Source organism: Topomyia yanbarensis, chromosome 3 (genome assembly GCF_030247195.1).
Source record: "Topomyia yanbarensis strain Yona2022 chromosome 3, ASM3024719v1, whole genome shotgun sequence".
Classification (NCBI taxonomy): Eukaryota; Metazoa; Arthropoda; class Insecta; order Diptera; family Culicidae; genus Topomyia; species Topomyia yanbarensis.
The window spans coordinates 343,887,763-343,913,014 of NC_080672.1; the positions used below are offsets into that span (position 1 = coordinate 343,887,763).

At 37.5% G+C, this 25,252-nt stretch overlaps 1 protein-coding gene and 1 pseudogene across 13 annotated transcripts in view; both read right to left on the minus strand.

Moving 5' to 3' along the window:
• The window catches only part of LOC131690758 (collagen alpha-1(XVIII) chain), a 1,092,580-nt gene that overhangs the window by 434,219 nt on the left and 633,109 nt on the right, over window positions 1-25,252 (minus strand). The gene's annotated exons all lie outside the window — the stretch shown is intronic.
• On the minus strand, window positions 440-23,776 carry LOC131692645 (ribosome biogenesis protein BOP1 homolog; annotated as a pseudogene).

Sequence of the window (25,252 nt, forward strand, 5' to 3'; positions counted from 1 at the left end):
ATCCGACTCAGTTTAACTACCATTTCTTCGGCTCGAGCATTCCAAGACACTCTCACATCAAATATCTCGCAGTCATCATGGATTCGGCACTAACATTCAAACCACATACTTCATAAATCGTGGATAAGGCATCACGACAGCTGGGGTTCATCTTCCGAATAGCGAAAAACTTCAGGGACGTACACTGATAGAATATATTTGTAAACCGCTACGAATTAGTTTCGTACTGACAATTTTCATAAAATACACGAATTTTTCGTACATATGATAAATCATTCGTAGTTCCATTGAAACATTTTTTATTATGAGTTTTTCGTGAAATTCACGAAACGACTTTCGTTGGCTTATTACAAAACGACTTCATAAGGCAAACGAATTGTTCACTGTTATTTACGAAAGACTTAATAATATTTACGAGCACCAATCGTCAAACAGTCAACGTCAAAAGAGCTTCAAAAGAGGTAGAATATGGAGTCCTTGTTGCTGTACGTCGCAGGATCTCACCGGATGGAACAATACACACTGAATCAGCCCCTTGCTCTTCGGAAATGGCAACTGTGGCCGTCGTTTGGACAACTGATGAATCAATACTGAACGATTGGCAGGTTCCAGCATGACAGCGGCGAATTGATCCCCCACCCGTGCCCCGTAACCTGTTTAATGTTCTTGAAATGATTGATAACAATACGAACGCCGGATTTCCGTTTATCTTCCGTAACTTCCATCCACTGGACGGCAGTGGCGATACGTTAATTGTCAACTACTTCGGATTTTGGTGCCTCCGCCAGCAAATGGTCTGTTTTTCGATTGATTGAATTGTCGCCAACACTAGGATTGACCAACGGCAGTCGCTTTCCCGAGGCCACTGCAACTAACTGTTCGGACACCAGGATACCACGAGCGAACGATGTCCCTCGTTTGAATAGTTTGAAGGAACGTGCTGTCGAGACTTCCCATACTGAAAAGAGAACGATGGGAATTGATAGCTGAGACCAGATTAAAGCAAACACGCTTACTTTTGACCGTCTGATCGTCTGAGCCAGTGATCAGATATTCTCCTTTCGGCGCAATGATAATGGCGCGAATAATATCGGTAAGCGGTTATTAATCAAATTCTGCAGCGTTAGGAACGGTTGCAAATCCCTCGGAGATGGAAGTTTTGGACTTAGATATTACAACAAACAGTAACCCGGGTTTATTTACCACGAATACACAAATACAGATCCAAGCACCGTAAGAACCGTTCCCGACTGTATTTGCCGAATTAGGGAATTTCTCGGAGCGAATTGTACTTTTGAGGGATATAATGCAATTTTCTTTTATACGGTTCTTCCCCGTGACTGTTTTATTCGGCCAGTTCTCGTTCGTTAAATAAATATTCCAGTTGTGGATCGTAGGACTCAGCATGTCCCGGTAGCGGTCTCTTAAGAGCGACAACATGATCATTAATGCGACGCATTTCTTCCTTGATCGGTGTCCCAAACCATGTAGGACTTAGGGCCTTTGTTCAAAGCGGCTTGCTTTTCTACCTCGGCATGTGTGTTAATCCAACCCATCTTGAGTGCATGAACAAGGCCAAGGATTTTCAGCTTCTCCGATTTACTTGGCAAAAATGAACGCTTTTGATCCGTAATATTACGAATGGGCATCTTTTCTACTTCTGATGTGGACCTCTCAATCCAGGGCCGCAAAGACTAATATTAGAAAATTCACTAACGAGCGATAATTGAAAAATTAACCTGATAATCGTCGTACTGATCGTCCGGATTTCTCCCAGCCATAATACGCTTCATGAGCCGAACGTCTTCATCACTCAGCACAATATTTTGACCAGTTTGTGGATTCTAAACTGTTCGCCAAAAGTTCGGATCTTCCATTCCATGATCAGAAAATAATCGATGGCATCAGTTTCCGGCAGTTTGGTCAATTTGTTTGCATCTTAATCGTATCCAACTCATCGTACCAGTGCATCGGAATGTTTCCCACAGTGGTCCTTATATCCTTCTCGTCCGATGTATCTCCAGCAGCATACTCGTCCTGGTTCTTGAAGTGCGTTTTTTTTCTGGGAAAACACCTACGCCGTTGAAATCCGGATAAATTGGCTTAATTTTCTCGCCTGGTCACTTTACTTTCAACCTATGTGCATACCTTGTCCGATTTATAAAAATCGCTGGCACTTTCCTGGCCTGCGGATTCCTTTGTCTTTAGACTTCATTTGGGACCGTTCTCATTTTCCGTCTCCAATTCCAGTGAGGTAAACGCCTTCTGTTTCCCCGCAAACCAAAAATTACTGAACGCACGCACAAACGACTATCAAAAATACCACGCGATTTCCTGAATCTCTTTCGCTTCCAGTTGATCCAGAATCTGGAGCAATACGGATTCAGTTGAGCCATCGCGAACTGCTCGTTGGTTTTGTATGAAGAAGTTTGAGTTTTTGTCTACCGAAGCAATGTCAAAATAATATGATATTAAATACAACTTTCCTAAGATAAACGAATGAATTCATGCGACCAACGAAATCGTTCGTAATATACACAACCGTTTATTAAAATAAACGAAACATTTCGTTTCATTCACGATGACATTCGTGCAATGTAAACTACTTCGTACCATAATAAAATAGATTTGGCTACATCGATTTTTTTTAATTAAAAAAAATCGGTGTTGTCAAATATCGATCGCAAAAGATTGACTGAAAACAATAAGAGGTTAATAAATACGAAAACTTTTCTAAAGTAAACGAAATTAATTCGTGCGACCAACGAAATCGCTCATCATATACATAAACATTTATTGAAATAAACGAATCACTTCGTTTCATTAACGCAACATAATGTCGTTATCAACGATAACATTCGTGCAATGTTAACTAAATAGGTAAAATTTACGAAAACTTTCGTTCATTAAGCGGCCATTTCTTCGTACCACAATAAAATCGATTTGACCACATCGATTTTTTTTAAATTAAAAAAAAATCGATGTTGTCAAACATTGATCCCATAAAATCGACTGAAAACAATTCGAAAACTTTGCTAAGATAAACGAAATGAATTCGTGCGACCAACGAAATCGTTCGTAATATACACAAACGTTTATTAAAATAAACAAAAAATTTCGTTTCATTCACGAAAAATAATGTCGTTATCAACGATTACATTCGTGCAGTGTACATTAAATGTGTAAAATTTACGAAAGTTTTCGTTCACCAAGCGGCCATTCTTGTTCATGAAATGAACGAAACCTACCGTTTACAATGCACGAAAATACTTCGTTGTAGAAAACGACGAATGAATTCGTGCATTACATGATCGATTTCATTATATTTACGAATTTATATTATCAGTGTATACTGTCTTAAATCGCTTTACTGCGCGTTGATCCGCTCAACGTTAGAATATTGTTCTGCTGTTTGGAATCCGTACTACCAGAATAGGATTGACAGAATCGAGGCTGTCCAATGCAGGTTCATACGCTTCGCCCTTCGGTATCTCCCATGGCGAAACAGATTTCAGCTGCCGAGCTATGAAAACCGTTTCCAGCTAACACACCTCAATACACTCAGCATTCGGAGGGACTGCTCTCGAGTCCTGTTCGTCTCGGACTTACTCTCTGCCAGAGTGGATTTCCCTACAATCCTCAGACGGCCGGATCTTCAAGCCCGCGTTCGAACTCTACGCAATAACTTTCTTCTGCGAGTTCCGTTCAGGAGAATCAACTATGGTTGCCAGAGCGCTGTTACCGGACTCCAGCGAATTTTTAACAGTGTGGCGACGGCCTTTGACTTTAACCGGACGCGGAATGCGATAAAAGCGAAAATATTGGCAATTTTAAAAAGTAATTAGGGTGGATGTACCAATAGTCGCATACTTAAGGAAAACTTATGATAAAAAATCGATGAATAGACCTATGGGCAATGACAACACATTAAACGAAAGCTTTCAGTCACTACTTCATAGGTAAAATATAAAGATGGTTTAATAACCAATTTATGTATTCAAAACTGCTTGTACCACTATAGGAACACATGTACCAATAGTGGTGCAATCGCTAATTTCGGTTCCTATTGTTGCAAATCCCATTGCTTTCTTATGGGACTTGCAACTATAGGTACACTATATCAACTATAGGTGCAAGGGAGCTCAAAATTCTAAGAAAATCATTTTTTTCAATAGTTATTTGAGCAAATTTCCAAGATAACAGTTTTATTGTCGCATAATTTTAGTGCGATGAATCGATAAAAAAATATTTGTTGATGGTTGGTACCTTAGTTTGGCGTATAACCCACTACTGCAACTATTGGTACACCTCAACTATAGGAGCACCCACCCTAGTTTAAGCAACCACCATTGGGGCCAAGGGGCCTGTTGGTGAAGGTAATAAACATAAACATAGTTTTTGTATATTATACAGGACCCATTCACTAGCATCTAACTACTTTTACTTATCTGACTTTCAGCTGGATAAGATACGATGGTAGGCACAGCACGGCATATTTCCTTGCATTTCTAGTCGCTTTTGTGTAATCTGAAAGCATTCGGCAAATCAGATTCGCTTAACCTTCCATTCTGAGAGAAATCGATCAACAGAATATAATTATCACAAGATAACAATTTTCTTCTTCTGATGGGCACGATTTCTCAACACAGGTAATGAAAGAACTAAACAAGGCTTTGCGCTCTTCACAAAAAAATTGTTCTCCACTCGCGGATCGTAAACGGTTTTCCACACTCACGCTTTATGTACGTTGACTGCCAGATTTATTTCTGGACTTTTCAACAAATTTCAATCAAACAAGTTTTCTTCAGCTCATTTTTGCACGAACAATTTTGACATCTTGCGCTGTCGGAGCCTCGTTTTTTTTCGTCTCCGGAGATGCATGGGAAAAATAAGGACAAACTTCTTATGGCGTTTTCGTTTTTTCTTGGTGCTACACCGGTGTAGTGCAAAGAAAGAGATAGACTGATTACACCCAAGTTTGAATGAGTGTAGCACCGACTACACCGGTGTAGTGCACTGTCAAAAACGAATATCCCATTAATGTCAGCATTTGTTTGAACAGGTAGAAGGCTGTTAAATGTTTTGTATTGGCGTAATCAGTTTTTTGGGAAAACATTTTCCCTCTCAGGTTACTCAGGCCTACTAACAGGTGTAGTGTAGTTTTTGTCAGAAACACTTAAACTCAACGTCATTCCTCTATCCTTTAACTAGCCGAATAAAACTTTATTCTAGCATAGTTGAAAAAATCTCCCCCCCATAATCGTAAAATTTTCATATTTACGTTACGAATATTTCCTATTTTCTACGTCGCACGGATACGCGAACATTCAACATTTTACCGCTTCCCATCCAAAGCGCAATAAACTCAAGTCCCCGATCAGCATGCTGCGACTCCATTCCTATCGTAAAGCTTCTTCTGTCGTTCCGCGACTCGCAAGCCAAAATAACAACAAACAACAACAACAAGCTCAGCTTCAGCCAATGGCATTCCTCACCAGGGGAATTAGTCTCATTTCCATACATACATCCATCCAGCAAACGAGCTCTTGTTCCGGTTCTTAAACCTTGCGATTGGTGGTTGCTTTATTTCAAGTTTACCCAGCCTCGAACAATGAAAGACTGGGGAGCTTTTTCGCACTTCACCCCGTTCCAGACAGAGGACGCGAATGTTTTTCTGTGTGCGGTCTCTCTCTGGTTGCGGCACATTTTTTCTCAAGGTTTGTGTTCCACATAGAGTTACTGCTCCCTAATTCATCTTAGCTCCTCTATTCATCTCACCCATTTGAACATGTTAGTTAGAGCAGTATCTGCTATCTCTATTCAACGCATTAGCTTAAATGGTAGGATGAATAAGGGTACGTTGTACTCGACTTTTCGCTTCGCTCAAACGGGAGCATTTTACATTTTACAGGCAAAATTTTTACATGTACTTCTTCTTAGGTACGTAGCAAAGATAATGATACCTATTTAAGCGCAATCCAGTCACTATAAGTCGAGTTATCAATTAAATAATGTGACATACTGACTAATGAGATGAATAAGGGCACGTCTACCCTATCTCATGTATTCCCATCCGTGTGGTTAGAAGGGAAGTAACGGGTTATCTTTTCATTATGAGCAAAGTATATCGATATGCTTCAAATTTCAAAATTTGATCCTGGACCTAGCATGTTTTTATTGATACACCGATCGACTCAACTCGACGAATTGTGACAAAGTCTACGTGTTTTATGTGTACAAATGTCATAATATTTATTTTTTTAATTCGTTTATTTGACACGACTAAAGGCGTTAGTTTCACGGTGCCGTGTGGCTTTTTTATATTTGCAAGATCTAAAAAATAAAAATTAAAAACTAATTATAGCGAGAATCTGTCCGATTCCATACGCGCGACTCTCTCTCGTCGTCGCACACATCCGTGTCATCACCGTGGTTACTGTCTTGATGTTAGCGATCAGGTGTTCTCCAGAACTTCTTTCTCTATCGGGTTGCGAGCGCCAACTCTCCGTCATTAGCAGTAGCTTTCTCATTGGTGGTATTAGCTACTGAGTTTGCATTATTTGACGCAGCTTTTGCAGTTGTCATTACTGTTTGATAAATAGGTAAAGCGGTCCCACTAAAGGTTACCCGATACGAGTTCGTAGAAGCATAGAAAGTTGCTCGATCCTGTTCGATTGTAATTCAAAATCATTTAAAGCTAATTCGAGCAAGGAGTCTTTCAAACAGCCAACCCCGTGCTTCAGTAGGTTCACGGAAAGCCCGATTCGGTGATCACACCATCTATTTCAACTTTGTGTGTGCGGGTATGCAGTTGCGGTAGTCCTTTATGAAATACTTATTGTTAGTAATGTCTATCGCTTGCTTTAGAGAAGATATCACAGTTCTGACTTAATCATATCTGCTACTTAGCAGATGATCTTTGATCCGAAAGGATATCAGGTTCAATGTCTATGATTTTACACGAAAAGTTGCAGTCTTCGATGACGAATCTTGTTCGACATTCATTTTACCATCAACTGGGTCTTCTTTAAATAACGGTGGTAAAGGAACAAAAACTCGAATAAATTCTTCGGATTTTTGTATGATAGAGGTGGAGTGAATTTCCCAATAAATTTTCCACTCAGTAAACCGATCTGTGCGTGCTGTCTCTCGAAAAATATTCCTTCCGTCACCTTCAAATACCAGGCGTAAACTGATTTCACAATGTTTCCTGAGAAAAAGCTCCATCCGTCGCCTTAAAATACCGTAATGATGGCATTGGAGACAAACTTAAAATTTAGCAGAACGTTTGTGTTCTGTACTTAGTTCTTTTACTTTAAGTTTTACATTGTAAAAACATAAGAGCCCATGGCTCAGTCAAGCTAACGCACTGAGTCGTCCAAATAAATTCATGTTTAAAAATGCCGCTAATGTCAACAAATTCATTACACTTGCGCAGGCTCGTAGCGTGCTGTAAACCGGGCTTGTCCCCCCTAGACGTAGGTTTCCCGTTCCAAGGATTATTTCAGAGGAGATAATGTCAAAATTTGCAATAAAATTTCTGATCTGGCAGGCGATGTGAAGAAACAGTCCAACTCATATTTACTCGATCATCAGTTCTGTGGCATCACGCGAATTTGACTCTGACATTCTTTTATGACATGATTTCTGTGTGCTTCTGCATAATATGTTCGGCAATATTGTCAGAAAAGTGAGAACAACTGCTTATTTATTTAATTAAAGATTAAGATCCTTCAACAGACCTTAATTTTTTCATGAAATTAATCCTTTTCATATCACTGAACTACCGAAATAAAAATATAGCAGACTATTTTTTTCTAGTTTGGGAGAATTCCTCGATCTATAAAACAAAGGCAAAAGGCGTTGTCACATTCAATGCAATTCCTGGTGTGCTCGAAAGCGTGTGTAATAATAATACTGATTTTTCTACAAAGAAATGAAAAAAAAAACAATTTCGGAAAATCGTCGAGACTTCGTGAGTTTATCTGGACTAAGCAGGTCAATATTTTGGCCAAATGAGGCAACTAGGTTTCGCCGCCTACTTGACAACATAAATATTTATTTCAAAATAGATGAAGTTATGAAGATTGTATAATGTATGTTGAAATTTTCGAGTGGGTTGGAATTATTTACATTATTACATAAATCTTTGTTTTCAAATTTGCAAATGAGTTATATTTCACAGAGTAGATCTTTCCCTTGATAAACAGTTTACAAACATTGTTTACTAATTGGAAGAAAATCACTTAACATTGATTACTGGTACCCTTCAATTTACGTAAAGTTTGTGAAATATATTTTTAACATAACTTGAAGCTATAAATATGGATGCCCTTGAAAATTTCAGCATCACTTCCGACATATGGAAGAGAACACACCGCATATTCTTCCCCTCACTGAATAGACTTTCTTCTGCATTTTTCTATTTTTAAATTACTGCAATCAATTTGATGCCAGATTTTTGCTCTGCGAACAGGAATAAATACGTTAAGAGGTCTCAGTGTGGAAACATTTGTCGTGATTTCTAGAAAATGGATCGGTTGGAGTGTGTGGTGAAGAAATAAACCAATCGAGTTGATGGAATGGATGCACTGAATTCGCCGGGAGTGGTGTAGGCGGCAGCAGAAACCGGATTCAGCCGAAAGTTATACATGCCCTGCCATTGAAGTACCTCCAGAAGTGAAGAGCGGATTAAGTCAAGCAACGCCACTGATATAATATAAGCTGAGTGAGCTTCCACGGATGGTTAGGAAGTGGCCCGAAGTCTGCAGATTGATGTGTTCAGCAACAGAGTATTTCGGCACGACTGAACGGACATACCGGTGAGATCGTTTAAATTTTAATTGAATCGTTGAATGGTACTTTTGGTCCTCCGGTAGTCGCGTCATTGTCTGCGTTTGGACCGCATGAAGCTCTAGGGGAGGCTTTGCTAGAGCTTCTCAGTAATGCTACTTAAGTAGGGTTTATTTTCATTTGTCTGATGTTCTCTTCGTTTTATTAGTTTTTTCTTGTTTTATTAATAATATAAAAATAAAAAATAATTCAATTCTCGACAAATATCTGATTGGGGCTTAGGGGCCGGATGTCGGAATTCACTTTCAGGGGAAGTTCTGGAGGAACCGCCAGTACCCAAGCACGGTGCATAGCAGTCAACGAAAGAGAAAATGCATTTCTTTCGTTTGCTCTCTGTGTTGGGCGATTGGCGGTTCGTCCGGAATTGTCCCCCAAAGTGAGTTTTGACAGTTGAGCCCTAATCATAAACCTAATCATGTTTGTCGAGAATTTTAAGATAAAAGTGTAATGAGTGAGCAAAGGCGCTTTATCCTAGGCTTTTTAGCCAGGGCAAGGTGTAAATACCTCTGTCCCATCATAAAGGACCAAAGGAGTGACATTAACCTTCTTAGCAAAGTCACTCCCAACGATTTATCATATTCCCTTTAAACGGAAACGGTTGGTACGGTTGTGCTCGTTTCTTCCTCATTTAAGGTTCAAAATGATTCGTTAATCAAATTATTCATTAATTGAATAATTTGATTGCCGTTTAATTTTGAAACATCTTTAATCCCAACTCTGCACAGTAGGCCTGGCCGTTTTAATATTTGCGACATATGAAAACATGCTTCAAATATTAATATTGACAAGAAAAACACTATAGAATAACTGTAGTGTTTTCCAGGATGCTTTTCAATACTGGCTGTGTAAGGGTTAGAATAGAATAGAATACTGCAATCAATTTGATGCCAGCGAAACTTTTGAATCTTTTGTCTGCTGTGGTGGTCCTAGTTTATCCTGGCAATTGAATTTACTATCATCGTTTACACGCCATCGAGTTGTGTTTCTGACATTCCCCAACTTAAGTTAGCAAAAAGCAAAATAAGCTTTTAAACATTGAAACAGTATATTTATGTAGTGTTTTTGTCTTTAGAACCCCGCGGAAGGACATATTTTTGTTTAATTTTTCGTAAAAATATTAAAATTTATCCGATTTTATGGTGAACTGAAATTATTGAATTACGGGCTTCCAGTTCTGCTTTCTTAGTCAATTCGTCAATTCATTAAATAAATTAATTGGCGCTAATCTTCTCAGTACTTGGTTTCCATTTAGAATAAAAATAGTAAGCTCTTCACTTTTTTCACAACCACCATTAATATTGGAAGAAATGTTCTGCTTCATGAAGAATGCTGAAATGTCTGTCGTATTGCAGATTTAGTTTACTATAATTTGGACAACAGTTTTCACTAAAGCTGTTGCACCTTTCGCATCAATGTACAGATAGCGAAGACGTATGGTTCTCTCGGAAACGCGTTTTATTCAAACCAAAATGTGAGCGGATCAGAGCCCAATTCCGAAAACACTCGCATTGGGTGTATAGAAAAGGGAGAAGAGGTACACTTGAGTCGATTTCAGTTGCTTTGATTTTTTCTTCCTCTCATCTATCCCGGATTCTGATCACATACTGATACTGAGAAACGCATACTGAACACATGGAGTTGAAACGTAAATCCCAAGTTATAGGCTTATAGATTCAACCAGTCGCAACATTTTAGTTGCTTTTCTTAGTTGCCTCTTGATGTCAATGCGCTGTTTATTGCAACGTTTTCATACTTACATGGACAATAATTGGTAACCATATAAAGCGTAAATGCTGCTGCTGGTTACAGTGATTAAGCGAGTGAAAATTGGAAACCAATATTGGCAGATACTTGTATGATTGAGTGTATAACGTGTGATTTAACAGCAATTGGGAAAAATCACAGCCATTTGTTCTATTGGTACTATGTACGATTTTCAATTTAGAAATGTTAATAATACACAATTTTATTTAATTCGTGGGTAAATGGGGTCGTATATCAGTAATACTGACGTTTGATGATGCGGAAACCAAAAAACTCTCTCCTCAGCTATATCGTTCTCATCAAATTGAGCGTTATATCTGGTGTTTATACTAAGAGTACTCTACTTAATACAGAAATTCGAGTTGTATAGGGGAGCACAGGGCTAGTTGGCGGTTGGGGTAAGTTGGCGGAATCCCTTTTTCTCCGATTCTATTAGACATAAAGCGCTGCCTCTCATTGTGAACGTCAAGTTATGTGAAACACATTATCCAAAGTGTTTTTGATGCAAAACATTTTGTTTTGTAGAAGTTGTGGGTGATATTGTGTTTTCGATGTTATTTATGTTGATTTTCAATCAATTTCCGAATGATTATATTTTCCGATAGTACTTGAAAAGAGCTTTCAGTATCGGTATAGATATTACTTCTATCCACAAACAAAAGTTATTGTTTAAATAGTTTATTATAAAATATGCGGATGGGGTAAGTTGGCCTGGACCGGGGTAAGTTGGCGGGTTTTCCGCGTCACATATTTTTGTCTATAAAAATGGACACGATGCATCAATCATTTTAATAAAATTTAGAGATGTTTTCAACAGTCTGCCCTTTCATGCCACGTGTTCTATTATTCAAGATCTACCTACATCAAAGCGGTAAAAAAGGAAAACTGAAAACATCGCTAATAAGCTCCGGTCTCCTCTATCATTTAAAAACTTCGCGTTTAAATAACGAACTTTATTCTGGCGAACATTTGGTATTATATCGAAGTACTGTTTAATGCAGCATTATCGATAAAATGCTCATTTTTGGAGAGTTTTAGTGCTCCATCTTGGTCACATTTTTTTCATTTTTTTGAAATACTTCGTTTATTTGACTCGATTCAATGTTATAGTTGAACTGAGCTTAGGGTCTTGTATATATTTACACGATGCAAACTATAAACACGATTAAATTAGCTTAGTGGTTGTCCGGAACCCACATCTCATGCGAACAGCTGGCCATTGCGTGTGGAGACTTATTTACGTAGCTGGGAAGTATTATTTTCCTCACCAACTGTGTCTTGGGGGTCATTCATTTCTAACTCACTACTATACATTTCCATGTTCACTGTGGTTGGTGCTTTTACGTTTGCGATCAGATGTTCTTCCTTGATACTTGCCCGTACGGGTGACGAGTGTGAACTTCTTCTAAGATGGTACTGGTTTTCATAAGCTTACAAAACAATCGCATCAAATTACTGCGTTTGTGCAAACGACGACTTCGTACATACAGATTTTCAAACGTGCGTATTAAAGAGTGTAAGGAATCAAATGGCATCAGAAGAAAACGTTCGCCAATATTCGCCACGGCTTTCAAACTTTCAGGGAATAAAATAAAGCATAGTATTGCTTTTTCCGTGTTCGTTTTATTCAATTTCATAGCAATAACCAAATGCACGTACCTTCCTCTTAATACTGCTAATAAAGTCTTGTACAATGTTAAGGCCAACTCGTTTTTGCGTGTAGATCAATTTTTAACTAATATCTGATTTGATTTGTTCAGAATGCTTCCGTAGTGTGTGATTTTTGATAGCCATGTATTTTTCAATTGGCAACAATTCCGGTGTATTTAAGGGATTAACATGCTTTGGCATGAAATCAACCTCTTTAGTTTCTTACTTATTTTGTATAGTAATTTAAGTAAGTTTCAATTAGATCATAAATGGTCAATTGAAAGAAATAAAAAATAAACAAATTAACAAATATTCCATTCCAGAACATATTTGGAGTTAGCGGCGTTAAATTTGGCCGTAGAACTATCGTGGAATCGCAGAATTGGAGGTGGACGCTTTTAGAGGCTTTTTTAAGTAGGGGGAACTGGGCCAATTCTGACCTAGTAAGGGTTTATGAGCTATAGAACTGGAACGTGTCAACCGTATCACAAATAAATACTTTTTCCTAAAAGCCTGATCAATTGCGCGGTTTTTTCTAAGGCGACTTTTTATGATCTTTTACCGTATTGTGTAAAAACGGTTCTGCGCAAAAGTACATGAAAGGTCCGAATTACCTCAACCCTGTTCCAATTCGGACCACCCATTTCTCAATATTTTGCAATAGAAATGAATTCCTATTTTGGACTAAGTTATTCCTATTTGATTTTCATTAATTTTCGATGAAAAGTTCTTTTTTTGATAAATAAAACTTTGTAGTAAATATACAATAAAAAGTAAGAGCTGGACCAAATTACCTTAACATAGGTTATGAGCTATACCGTCGAAATCTGTCAACCGATTTACGAAAACTTATGTTTTCCTGAAAGCTCGTCCGACTGCGTACACTTTCCTCTCAAACGATTTTTTGTGATGCTGTATCAGAACGCATATAAAGCAAAATGTCCTAATTGGACCAACCCATATTCTAATATTCACACATCGATTAAACGGAAACAGTTGATAGTCTCACCCAAAACAAGATATTAAATAAAAGATATCGTCCGGCAGGTCCAAAATCACGATAATGCACTTGTGAACTAGCATTTGATTTAATTAATTGTTGTTGCCAACAAAAATCTTACACATTTTTCAAAAAAAAAGCGTGCCGAAACAACATTCGTTCTTAGCGCAGGCACATGAAAACTGAGAACCGCAAAATTTTGTGAGATAGAACAGAGCTACATGACAGGCATAAAAATGGTATATACGCTTTTCATAATATTACCATAGCTGAGAAACAGCTGGGGGTCCGATTCGGGCCACTTCCCCCTACAACCCATTGACAGTTCCGGTATCACGAACGGGGTGTTCCGCTTTTCACACGTGCAAATTGCCTGCCAAATCATTCTTTTTTAGCATGCTTAGATATCTTATACTTTCCAGCTTCCTCAGGAATATCTTTAGGAACTTATTACGACCTTTACAGAAAAGGAAGCTGCCGGAAATCTGTTTTCACATAAGTCTCGTCAGTCATGACGAGATGATATGGTTCCATCGAAAGTTGAGTGTAGAGCTTCCGCGCACGTGATCTTCCCACAGTATATCGCGATTTGGCGCCTTTTGAATATTGTACGTGTGTAGTCCTGCACGTTTTTTTGCATTTTTCACAAAAGATTTGGTTAAATGCAGTTCGGTCAAATGTTATAAATTAACTTCCTAACTGGAATATGAGTAGGGAGGAGTTGTTGAAGAAAAGATATTTATTTTTTGTTGTATAAAAAGATTTTCAAAAATTCTGTTAGGGGAACATGAGTTGCTAAGCAATTTAGATACGTTGTCAAGTTTTATGAAACTCTGCTGAATACACGAAAATGCCATCGAAAACCAGTATATGTTTTTGAACGTCTTTTTGAGTCCGTGTTCTATACCAGGTCGTTGCAATGTTCTGAGGTAAAAAACCTCTGCTCGAGTGAGGCGTTGATCGTGGTCCTGGTTGTTGATGGGTCGATTTGTTCAAAATTTCGAGCGGTTAATTACCCCCTCGGATATTTTCAAGTGGGTAATAATTCCCATACTACGCACGTCATCCGCCGGTCGCAGGTTTTTAAGTATTTTGCGTAGCTTTTGTAGTTGTCAATATTTCCTGAATAGTGGCCCCACATTTGGCAACCGTTTGTGAATCATTTTTTTAATTTCTATTATAGAGGTTTTAACCTTAAGGTCATTCGGCTCATCGGGTTAGAAAAATCTCCTATGAAAAATTTCTAACCCTATGTGCGGGGTCGGAACTCGAACCCAGTTGCGCTGCGTACAAGGCAATCGATTTACCAACTACGCTACGTCCATCCCTTTTGTGAATCAAGTAATGGCATTGGAAACTGGATTAGAATTTATTTCCGTACTTGAGTTTTCCTCAGCAGGATAGTTTGTTCACAGCACTGAAATTTGTATTTTGTTTGTTCTTGATATGTACTAAGGGGTTTCCGCATAACGGTACCATCGCATTATGTTTTGTATTGTAAGGTTAGGTAGGAGGAAATAGGTTGATTCATCCACATTCTCACCACAAAAACATTTGAAATTCCGTGCACTTCATACTTTCTTCCAAATGTGACTGTTCAAGAAAGAGGTGCTAGATTTGTAGCCGAACTGTTATTAACAGATTGTCTATGAAAGCCCAAAAATAAAGTTGCAAGGAGAGAAGATGCTTCGTAAAATTCGCTTTAAATAGGTGTATTAGAACGTAAAAATCAGACACAAATTTCAGTCATCAAATCAGACAGGGCCCTTCGGTGAAAAAAAGTCGTTTGAAAAATAAAAATATATGGAAAAACTTTTTCAGGAGACAACTTTTTAAGAAATACTTCTGCTGAAATTCTTTAGTCTTATTTAGACGTTTGCAGTTTATACTCCATTTATACATTCTAATACATATATTCAAACAGCTTCTACGAAGCATGCTCTGTCCATGCAACTTTTATTATCATCCGCTCATATATAAACAAAGTTATTATAGCATTATCCGTTGTATGTGTTTTAAGTTGTTATGCATAATAAGTGGACTCGCCTGGGTCAATTTTTTGAACGATATAACTCGATAAAGTGTTGACATCGTAGAACTCGATAAAGTCGACTTTCGTAAGACTTCATTTCCACCTTCAGCCACCGTATTTGGACGAAACCCCACTTGTTGCTTCTACGACTCACTCATCTCGACAAATCACTGCGACAAGAATTAAAGTATCAGTTGATTCTGTTTTTCAGATAAAGTATCAAATATAAAAGTAACTATTTTGTCGCTAGCTCGAATGGATGCAGAAAGCGCAGTTTCGTGACCGTCTTTGGTGTTTGGAAATAACAATCTTCTCAACAGTTTGTGCAAACAAGACGAGATACAAATTTGTTAAGGAGGAACGGACAATGGTACGAAAATCGAAAAAGCTATTTTATCCACAGCGTGTATTAGACCTTCATGAGCATCAATCAGCTGATGTTGAATATTGTTACTGTACTGCTGATTAATTTTTTATGAAGACCTAGTACATGGTTTGGAAAAAAACTGCTTTTTTCGTTTTCGATTTTTGCACCATTCTCAACCTTAAAAGACGCCAAAACGCATTTTTTTTGAAAATTTTCGGGGAGAGAGACTTTGGCTACATACTTGAGCGCCTTTGTCGAATTCGAAACGCAACCCCCAGGATTTATATGATTTCTGTCTCACGGTTAGGGGGATTCAATGCTTTTTTTCTGCAGTCGACTTTATTACAGCCCATTTCATCGAACTACGTGCGGTCGCAACAACAAGACCAGCATCGGCAGCAGCACTGTACTTAACTCCCAGCGAAAGGGATAAAAACAAAGCCCATTTTACAGCGAAAAGGTATCAGCAGCCGATACTGTTTCCTGCTGAAGCAATGCTGCGAATATGAGAATGTGCAATAAAGCTAACAAAACTTCGATTGCATCCACCCTTTCGTGTCAGGGAAACTTTTACAAATGTTCTACCTTCCGCATACTTGTTTATGCTTTTTTCTTTTCATTTTAACTAATAGTTCATGGTATTCTTTTGAGGTTATGTATAATATATGACACCAAAATCTTGTAAAATATCGCAAATAATATCAGAGTCGAATTGATCATTTTCAAATTGGCTGAAAATTGGATTTCAGATATTTTTCTTCGCAAAATATAGCACAATATTGCGATTGTATTTGCCTTAAACTTGTGTAAAAACAATACCGCCTGCATATTATTTGAAAACCTCAAACCAAAATGCATATTATTTGAAAACCTCAACGAACTTCTCAAACATGAAACAAACACGTAGCGCTGGGGAATATTTAACAATCTCTATAAACATTTTTTTAAATTTTCCAAATCCCACATCAGTCGTCCAAAAAAATTCATAAGAGAAAGGTAAACCATTTCCGGAGCCCCATCAATGAACCACCGTAAACAAGCCTTCCAATCTGAACAGGGAAGCATTCCCTGTTCAGGTTGGAAGGCTTGTTTACGGTAAATAGAGTGTGCAAACATTCTTCTCGGTCAGCAGTAGTGGTGTAAAGATTGGTTTTTAGCTTAATGAAAATATTTCGCATAATCCTACAGCAGTTTAGTAGCAGGGAAATAAATTTGTTCGACTTTTACGATTTTTTATCGCGATAGCCTCACGAAAAGTGACCAGATGTTTTTGGGATAAATGCGCTTAAACCTGTTAAAGATGTATGTAGGGTTGCCGGTTTTGACCCAACGACTCCGGTTTTTGGAGGCGATCTCCGGGCCTCCAACAATTTCTCTGGGTCTTGCGCGATGACGAAAAATGTTCATTGCAAATATACAAATCAACTGGGGGCGGGCCATTTGGCATAAAGCCATTTGGCATCAGGTAATTTGGTATAATGGATGTTTAGCATAACGAACATTTGGCATAATGGACATTTGGAATAATTTTGAGAAATGATCATTCTGTAGGTTATTTGGCATAACGGACATTTGACGCAAAGGACATTTGGCATAATTAGTTTGAATTTCTGGTAAACGGTTTTTTGGCCTGAACGGTTATATGGCATAACGGTTATTTGATATAATTTTGCTAAGTGATCTCACTAAAGGTCGTTTGGCATAGAACGAATGTGTAGTTTATCAGCGAATGTGTCATAAGGTTAAAGCTGCACTAAGTAATTATAATGTGTTAGTCCTGTCACTAAGTTAGTGTCGGATTCCGACAAAAGGAACTAGAAACACCTTTCCAATAACTAATCAGGTTATAGATTTTTTGCTCTTACGCGCAAATGTGGTTTAAAGTAATTTTCTCCTTAGTGGAGAAAAAATTGTTTTTTTTGCCTAAATTTTCTTCAATAAAAAGAAATAGGGGAACATGGGGAGACTTGACCAGGTTTTCAGCTAAAATTGCATAAATCTCTAAAAAAGCCTTCAATCCCCCAAAAATCATTCAGATATAATGCGCAAAGTTATTGCACGTCTTCATGATTTTTTGCAGAATTTTTAATTTAATTTTTGAAAAGTTACAAAAGTTTTCCTGTGATCGTTTTTTCTGGTTAAGTCTCCCCATTGCGGGGAGACTTGACCAAGGCGTGGGGAGACTTGACCCAGAGAATTTTGAAAAATCATAACAAAAAATAATGACATAAAACATACTGTAATTATTTTTTCCCTATTGTCGAGATCCTTAGGTAGCAGTAAAAAATATGAAAGAGTTGCATTTGATACATTTTTATTTTTTAAATGCATTTCTTGTTAAGGATTAACTGTACTGCTTGCATTGCATGCTCACACGTCACAAAATCAGTCCTACTATTGCTAACTTTGCTTACAAATTTTAAAATATAAATACTTATGTTTGGGGTGGGATTTTTTTATGGCGTGATTAACATTAACAGTAGATACCAAAGCATAATAAATATTAAGAATTTTGTATCTTTCTTCAGCTGATCGCCACTTGGTCAAGTCTCCCCATAAAATCTTGGTCAAGTCTCTCCAACATTAGTTATTGCGTTCAATTTCATGCGAATTCTAGTAATAACTATTCTAATGTTCCAGTTTATGTAAAATCATTTCACTGCTTCACAAGGATTAAGATGGTGTATTAGTCCTTTAATAGTAATTAGTAGTCGAGTAGATATGTCCATACAAAGTTTGATAAAAAATTACATCATTTAATGCAAATTTATTAATCACGTAATATTTTCTGTAAGGAAAGGATTTTTTACTCCAAACTTTCAAAATTACCTTAAGGGATCGAAACAAGTATAAAAATATTTTTGAAAAAAAAAATTAAGAATCGAATAGAAGAAGCCATAGCGGAAAATAGAATTTTGCGCTTGGTCAAGTCTCCCCATGTTCCCCTATAGCATATTGCATGGCTTGTTGAACTAAACCAAGTTTCGGTTCATTAATTCTCATCGGCTTAAATCAGAACTCCTTTTGTTGCTGGGCATGACGCAGGACTAGGGTGCTTCGAAACGCATTGTGTTTTCATTTTTTGGAGCTAGCGTCAATCCTGTGCTAGCTTAGTGCTGTCACTAAGTTAGTGTCGGATTCTGATGAGAGAAACTCGAAACGCCTTTCCATTAAAGGGGTTATATATGTTGAGGTCGGCCAAAAAATCGGATTTTTTTTTATTCTCCTATCGTAAAGCTCAGGTTCTTAAGAATGTTACCTCAAATTTTTATAGAGATCGGAGCAGTGGACGCAAAGTTATAGCGCTTTTCATCTTGCTCCCTTATGGGTATTGGTATTGCTATACTTGAAACTTTAAACGCAATTATCTCGAAATCATGTTTCCCAAAAGCGTCTTTGCGGTGACTACGATAGCCGGAAAAGTTTTCAACCGATCTCAAAACTTTTTTTTATTACTTGTTCGTAATTTAACTGCCGTGACCTTGAATGATTCCATTTTTTCGTCAAAACTTTCACATTATTGTTATGAATTTTTAAATATTTTTTTCAGGTGAAAAAAGTGATTTTTTTGGAAAAATCGTCCCCGTTTCCAAAAAGAAGATTTTTTTTTAAAAGATCGTTCAAGGACACCACAGGTACATATACTAATGAATGTTTTTTAGTTTGATGGTTTCTGTTCAGCTGTTGGACTGGAATCGTAGTCACGGCAAACCTCTTTGAAAAAAACGCGTTTTGCGGAAATTGCTATGGCTTCGACAATTATTAATATTTTTTTATTTTCTCAAGTGGATTTTGCAAATTGGACATTGTACTACGCTAAACATATAACAAGTATTTCATAAAAATATGGCTACATACTTTATAAAAATTTATAAAAATTTATAAAAATTCAAACTTTTCCCTTTTTTACCGCATCTCACCATACAGGGTGTTTGGTTCATGATTAAGAACCTCTGGAGGGATGATTGATTGTCATATTCGGAGAGAAAAATCGTTCTACACGTACCATCAAATCTCAACCGTTACAGAGTTATTGAACTTTTTGTGTAAAAAACTTATTTATCTTAAAATAGCTCTAATTCGAAAAGTATACTTCGTATTTTAAATCTTTTAGTTCCATTGGAAAGGTGAGAAAATTTTCAATTGAATGGTAAAGTGGGGTTAAAGGTTGGCGTTTTTGATGAGGTTTTTGTTAATTTTCTCAAAATAATGAATTATGATTATAGCAATAACTATTATCCAAAAGTTGGGTTTTAGGACGATTCATAATTTGTTCTTCAACATCATATTCCTATCTCTTCTCGTTTCTTTGTAATTTCATTTCAAAACTTTTCCTGTAATCGACTTTCAAGTGTTTAAAAGACTCTAATCTAAAAAATATTCTATATAACGTTATTTCCAAGTCTTCATTGGAAATTTTCTTTCGATTTATGTACAAATACCCTTTAGTTAAGTGTACTGAATGGCTTTCTACTAGTAAAATAACTCAAAATTGGCGTTTTTGGAGAGTTTTGTAATTATTTTAATTATTATTCAACTAAATTTATTCTTACTATTGTTCATTTGGTGTCCCTTAAAATTTTTTATAACTTGTTGTTTGACACTTTATCCCTATCGCTTTTCATTTCGCTCCAATTTAATAGTTAACACAGCATGACCTCATCACAATTGTAGTGGGTTCGAAATCGTTGTTTTTGCATATGAAGCGAAGTGATAAAAATGATTTTGCTTCGAAACTAAAAGAGCTAATTGAATGGAGTCAAAGAAAGAATTGTAGAACTTGCTGAGATGCATTATTTCGATGGTAATAATGGTGATGTAAATTATTTACTTTTTTAATGAAATTAACGAAAATGCTGAAAATAACATTAACTTTAAACTAATTTACTTCAAAAAGAATACTAAATACACTTAACTGAAGGGTATTAATACATTTTTCCCTGCAAAATTTTTCTAGCTTTCGAATAAAAATAAGAAAAGGTACAATAAGTACCATATTTTTTCAATAAGAGCTAGTATTAGTGAAAATGAGATAAAAATGTCAAAGTTCAATAACTCAAACACATGAAAACAAGAAAAGATAAGCGTATCATGTCAAAGAACAAATTATGCAGCTCTTCTAGACAAACAATCTCCACTATTGACATGGTGATGTTAACTATTAAAATTTTCGCGAAATGAATGAAAAATCGATCGAAATTGTTAAATTTTAAGTAAATTACTGTGAAAAGGTTACTTAAGCTCATTAGCTGAAACATGTGAGGACATCATTCAATGGGAATTTTTTCACCTATTCAATGGAACTAAAATATTTAAAATACAAAGTATACTTTTTGAGTTAGAGCTATTTTAAGACAACTAAGTTTTTAACTCAAAAAGTTCAATAACTTAGCAACGGTTGAGATTTGATGGTATGTGTAGAACGATTTTTTTCTCCAAATAAGACAGTCAATCATCGAGAGGTTCTTAACCATGAACCAAACACCCTGTATATAACTCCTTAACTAATTGAATAATAATTTTGTGTTCTTTTCCATTACGATTGATTATATTCCGAGTGAATACATTTTATAACTGATTTTGCCTTCTTTCAAATATGAGCTGTACTTTTGAGTTTCATTTTTGAAATTCGTGTGTTTGCTCATTTTTGAAATTATGGATTGTTTGACTATAATTTTACGTTGTAGTATAGTGTAGATTTTACAGGTTTTCGTCCGTTATGCCCCCACTTTACGCAAAATTAGAAATTATGCCATATGGCAGATATCCTGGAGATAAAATATTATGCCAAATATCCGTGATGCCAAATGACCTTCAGTGTGAACAATTCTCAAATTATGCCAAATGATCATTATGCCAAATAACCGTTATGCCAAATGTCCGCTCTGCTAAATAATCTTGTGCCAAATGACCTTATGCCAAATGACCCAGATCCAATCAACTTTATTACATCCTCAGATAAGAATATTTCGCTTTTTGTTATAATTGAAAGATTACATTACACTAAATCGCTCCATTTTTTAAATGTCACAATCCGTCCTACTTCACTATTCTTCTTCCGTTAGCTACAGATAAGTGCAATGCTCATTTGGATTATCCTCCGCAGCGAGAGTGGCTGGTGCTTTTGGTGGGAAGCTAACGAAACCGACAAAACCGTTCACAAACGCAAAAACAAAACAAAACAGTAACCGGCACAGAACAGTTGTGCACATTATACTTGTACAAAACACTCTACGACGAATGGGAGTCAATTTTGGTAATATTCCAACCAGAAGAAATAGATTAGTGTATATTTATTTGTTCCTTTTAACTCATCAGGTTAAAAAAGCGCTGTAAAAAGTCGAAGAATCATTTGGACTGAGTTTCTGTCTGTTTTCAAAGTATATTTCTCTTAAAGTCTACCTCCAGGGCAGACAAAAACTCCGGGTCAAACCCACTCCATAGGTGGCAACCCTAGATGTAGGCAAACCCGGGGCTATTCGGACCTACTTAAGCAAATCGCCCTGGTAGGTGGATAGATGTGAAAAAAGTTGGTGCCATAAAGGTTCATTTGCACCACTCAATGGCAGCGCTAGGCGATGATTTGCAAACCTCTACGTTTTTCCATCCTTTTACAATGTAGGGGCAATCCAGACCGTCATTTTTCTTTAATTTTTTTTTACAATGGAATTATGTTTACTTATGAATTAGTTACAAAAGACACTCCTTAAGAAGCAAAACAAAAATAAATTACTTTATAAAAACTTAATCTGATATGTCGGCCTATGTATTTTCTTTGCTGTGGCGTGTGCAATGGTGTTCGCAGCCGCAAGCCGCTGAACGGTGGTTCACGGAATAGGGGGTCGGAATAGCCCCGTACGTTCATATCGCACAAAAGTGGTTAGCGTCTCGAAAATATCTCTGTTTTCATCCAAACAAAAATCATTCCATAAAATGGGAACCTCAAGCTTTCCAAAACACTTACCTTTTATTTTTTCACTTTTATTTGTTGCTTTAATCACGGCTTTTCCATTATAATGATTTTTGTTTTCAGAATGGCAAAACAACAAAACACGTTGTATCTCCTTTCTACAAAGAACAAAGAATCAACTTCAGTTCTCAAAATTAATGTTTCAGAAAAGCGGTTTCACGAATATGTACGATAGTTAGAAAGTCTTGCTATTTTCTAATCGAGGGGGTCCGAATTACCCCCACTGTCTTAATAGCCCCGGGTTCCCCTACGTATGATGGATATTTGCACAGTTTTTGAAAAACTAAGAAACTTCTTGTACATTTTCGTGAGCTGACACATACTAGGAGTCGACAAAGGCAACGATAAATTCGAATTAATTGGATTCCTTTTGCACGTTCCTGACGCTACTTAAAGATTAGGCATAGAAACCCCAAAAATCAGCATATTTGAAAATGCGGAACACTTCCCGGGACGTCTGGCCATGAGTGACAAGTTCTTAAAATCCGGGACCTCTGGCCACTTTATCATAGCGTGCTGCGTAATGCTTCACGTTTAAGGAAATCTTATAGAACGTCTAGTCCAGAATTCATACAAACATGTTCACGAATATGGGAACCAATTTTTCCCCTGCACGCTGCTTAGTTTGGCCCATTTGTGTTTCCCTGCCGAACCAGAAAAACGTTACGACAATTTGAACATCGCAATAAACTTCAAAAGACATCCATTTGCATAAATTATCGACATCAAAGCAGCATATGAGTTCAAAATTTCTATGAATCCAGGAGCCTGCCTCGGCACCGTTCGCAAACAAAGCTGGAGTGTTTATCCTTTCACCACAGCAACTAATAACATACCGAAGACGGAGATCCCAGCGGAAATATTAGTAGAACAACATTTCGCAAATTCCCGCCATTTCATTCAATTCGTTGCCAATTTGCATAATGCTCCAAGTTTTCGAGCGCACGGCAATTTCCAACGCCATTCCCTTCTCATATCTGGATGGTGGATTCCGTTCCGCGTCAGCGGTTCCACATATAGCTCATTGTTGCTCTCATATGTTGTCCCCATCATCGTCGCCGCCGTCATCATCGTAGAGGTTGTCGAATCGTTGAGTACCGGCTTAGCAGGCTCGCCTGTCAGGCAGAACCCACCGACCATCTGCGGGCTCGGGCGTATTTACCTACCTGGAGCGTACCGGTTCAAATGAAACCAAAGGTTTTCCTTGTCCGGATAGCATGAGGCGCGCCTAATTCGGCGGAAAAACGAGAAAAAGCCAAAACATTCGGCCCAGCTTAGCAGGGTGGAAAACTTAGCTTGGTCGAAAATACCCTACCGCCGAGATGGTATGGGAGATGAGTGCGGCATTTTGTGATTACCTACCGAGCGTGAAAGCAGTAGTGAAAGCGGCCAGGGTTACCTACTCTGAACTGAAGTCAAGTCGGAATAAGATTTCACCGTACGTGGATACGATCGCGTGGGAGTGATGGCTGGATGAGGTCGTAGAGGTATGCGGCAGCACCAACGTGTGATGTATGTTATGAAAAAGCACACCGGAAAATGATTCCCGTTTTTGGCTTGAATGCTGCTGTTCTTTGGAATCTCGCTGGGCTCGTCGGCAATGAGGAAACATACTAATTTGTGCTGTTCCGAAATTTCTTCACTACACATACTGCCAAACTATAGTCAGGCTTATCATCCGGGGTAGGCTTTGGTAGCTATCGTGCAGTGGTTTTTGTTTTTGTTGGAGTGAAGCAGTTGACAGCTTGCCTGCTAAACGAAGCGTGGGATTTCATCGTACGTGCTTATTTAGGGAAACTATAATGGGAAATTTTCGAAAGCTTGTGACGTGATTTGCTCAAAATATCCATTGATGTCCGGTCAGGCTGCTAACTTTGAATAGAACACGGTATGGGTAAAGCTTGGTTAAATCAAAATTGAGATCAGGGCCGTCCTAAGGCTTTTCTCTTAAGTGGGGTGTCTGGTGTAGTGGGCAAAAAAATTGACTTCTTTTTTATTCGCAATTGTTAGTATCGAACCTCTAGAATAGTCTCCTGCTATCTCGGTGGTCACGCTGAACTTCTTTTGTTGCCATTCATTCCACGCGCGTATTTGCTGTAACACGCAGATTTCAATCTATCGGTAAAAAATTTCGATAAATTGATAGCGATAAAAATACTACGTAAACAATACACTCTAAACTACTTTTACCCAAAATTTTCAAGAGAAAATACTCAAAGTGTTATTTTCTACAGCGTTTCTTCCGTGATGGAATTTGATGTGGGACATCCTTTAATAGCGTATTTCTTGAAACCGTGTTTTTTTTCAAATTGGCGAACACGACTACTCAGTTTAATCAACGAATTGACTTGATTTTTTATGAGAATGCACAATATATGTATCTTGTCGACAAATCACAGAAAACTGAATACATTTTTTTTCCCTGTTATTTTGAAACAAAGTGAGCGAATTTTACAGAAAAATATGAGATTTTTCGCTCTTCATGAAGTCAATTCCCAAAACTCATTCATTGAGTATCAACAAGCCTAAGATTTACAAATCTTAATGAATTTCATGTGTTAGACAATTTTATAAAGAGCTATCGTGTTTGCCGCGGCGCTCCTCGACGTGGAAATG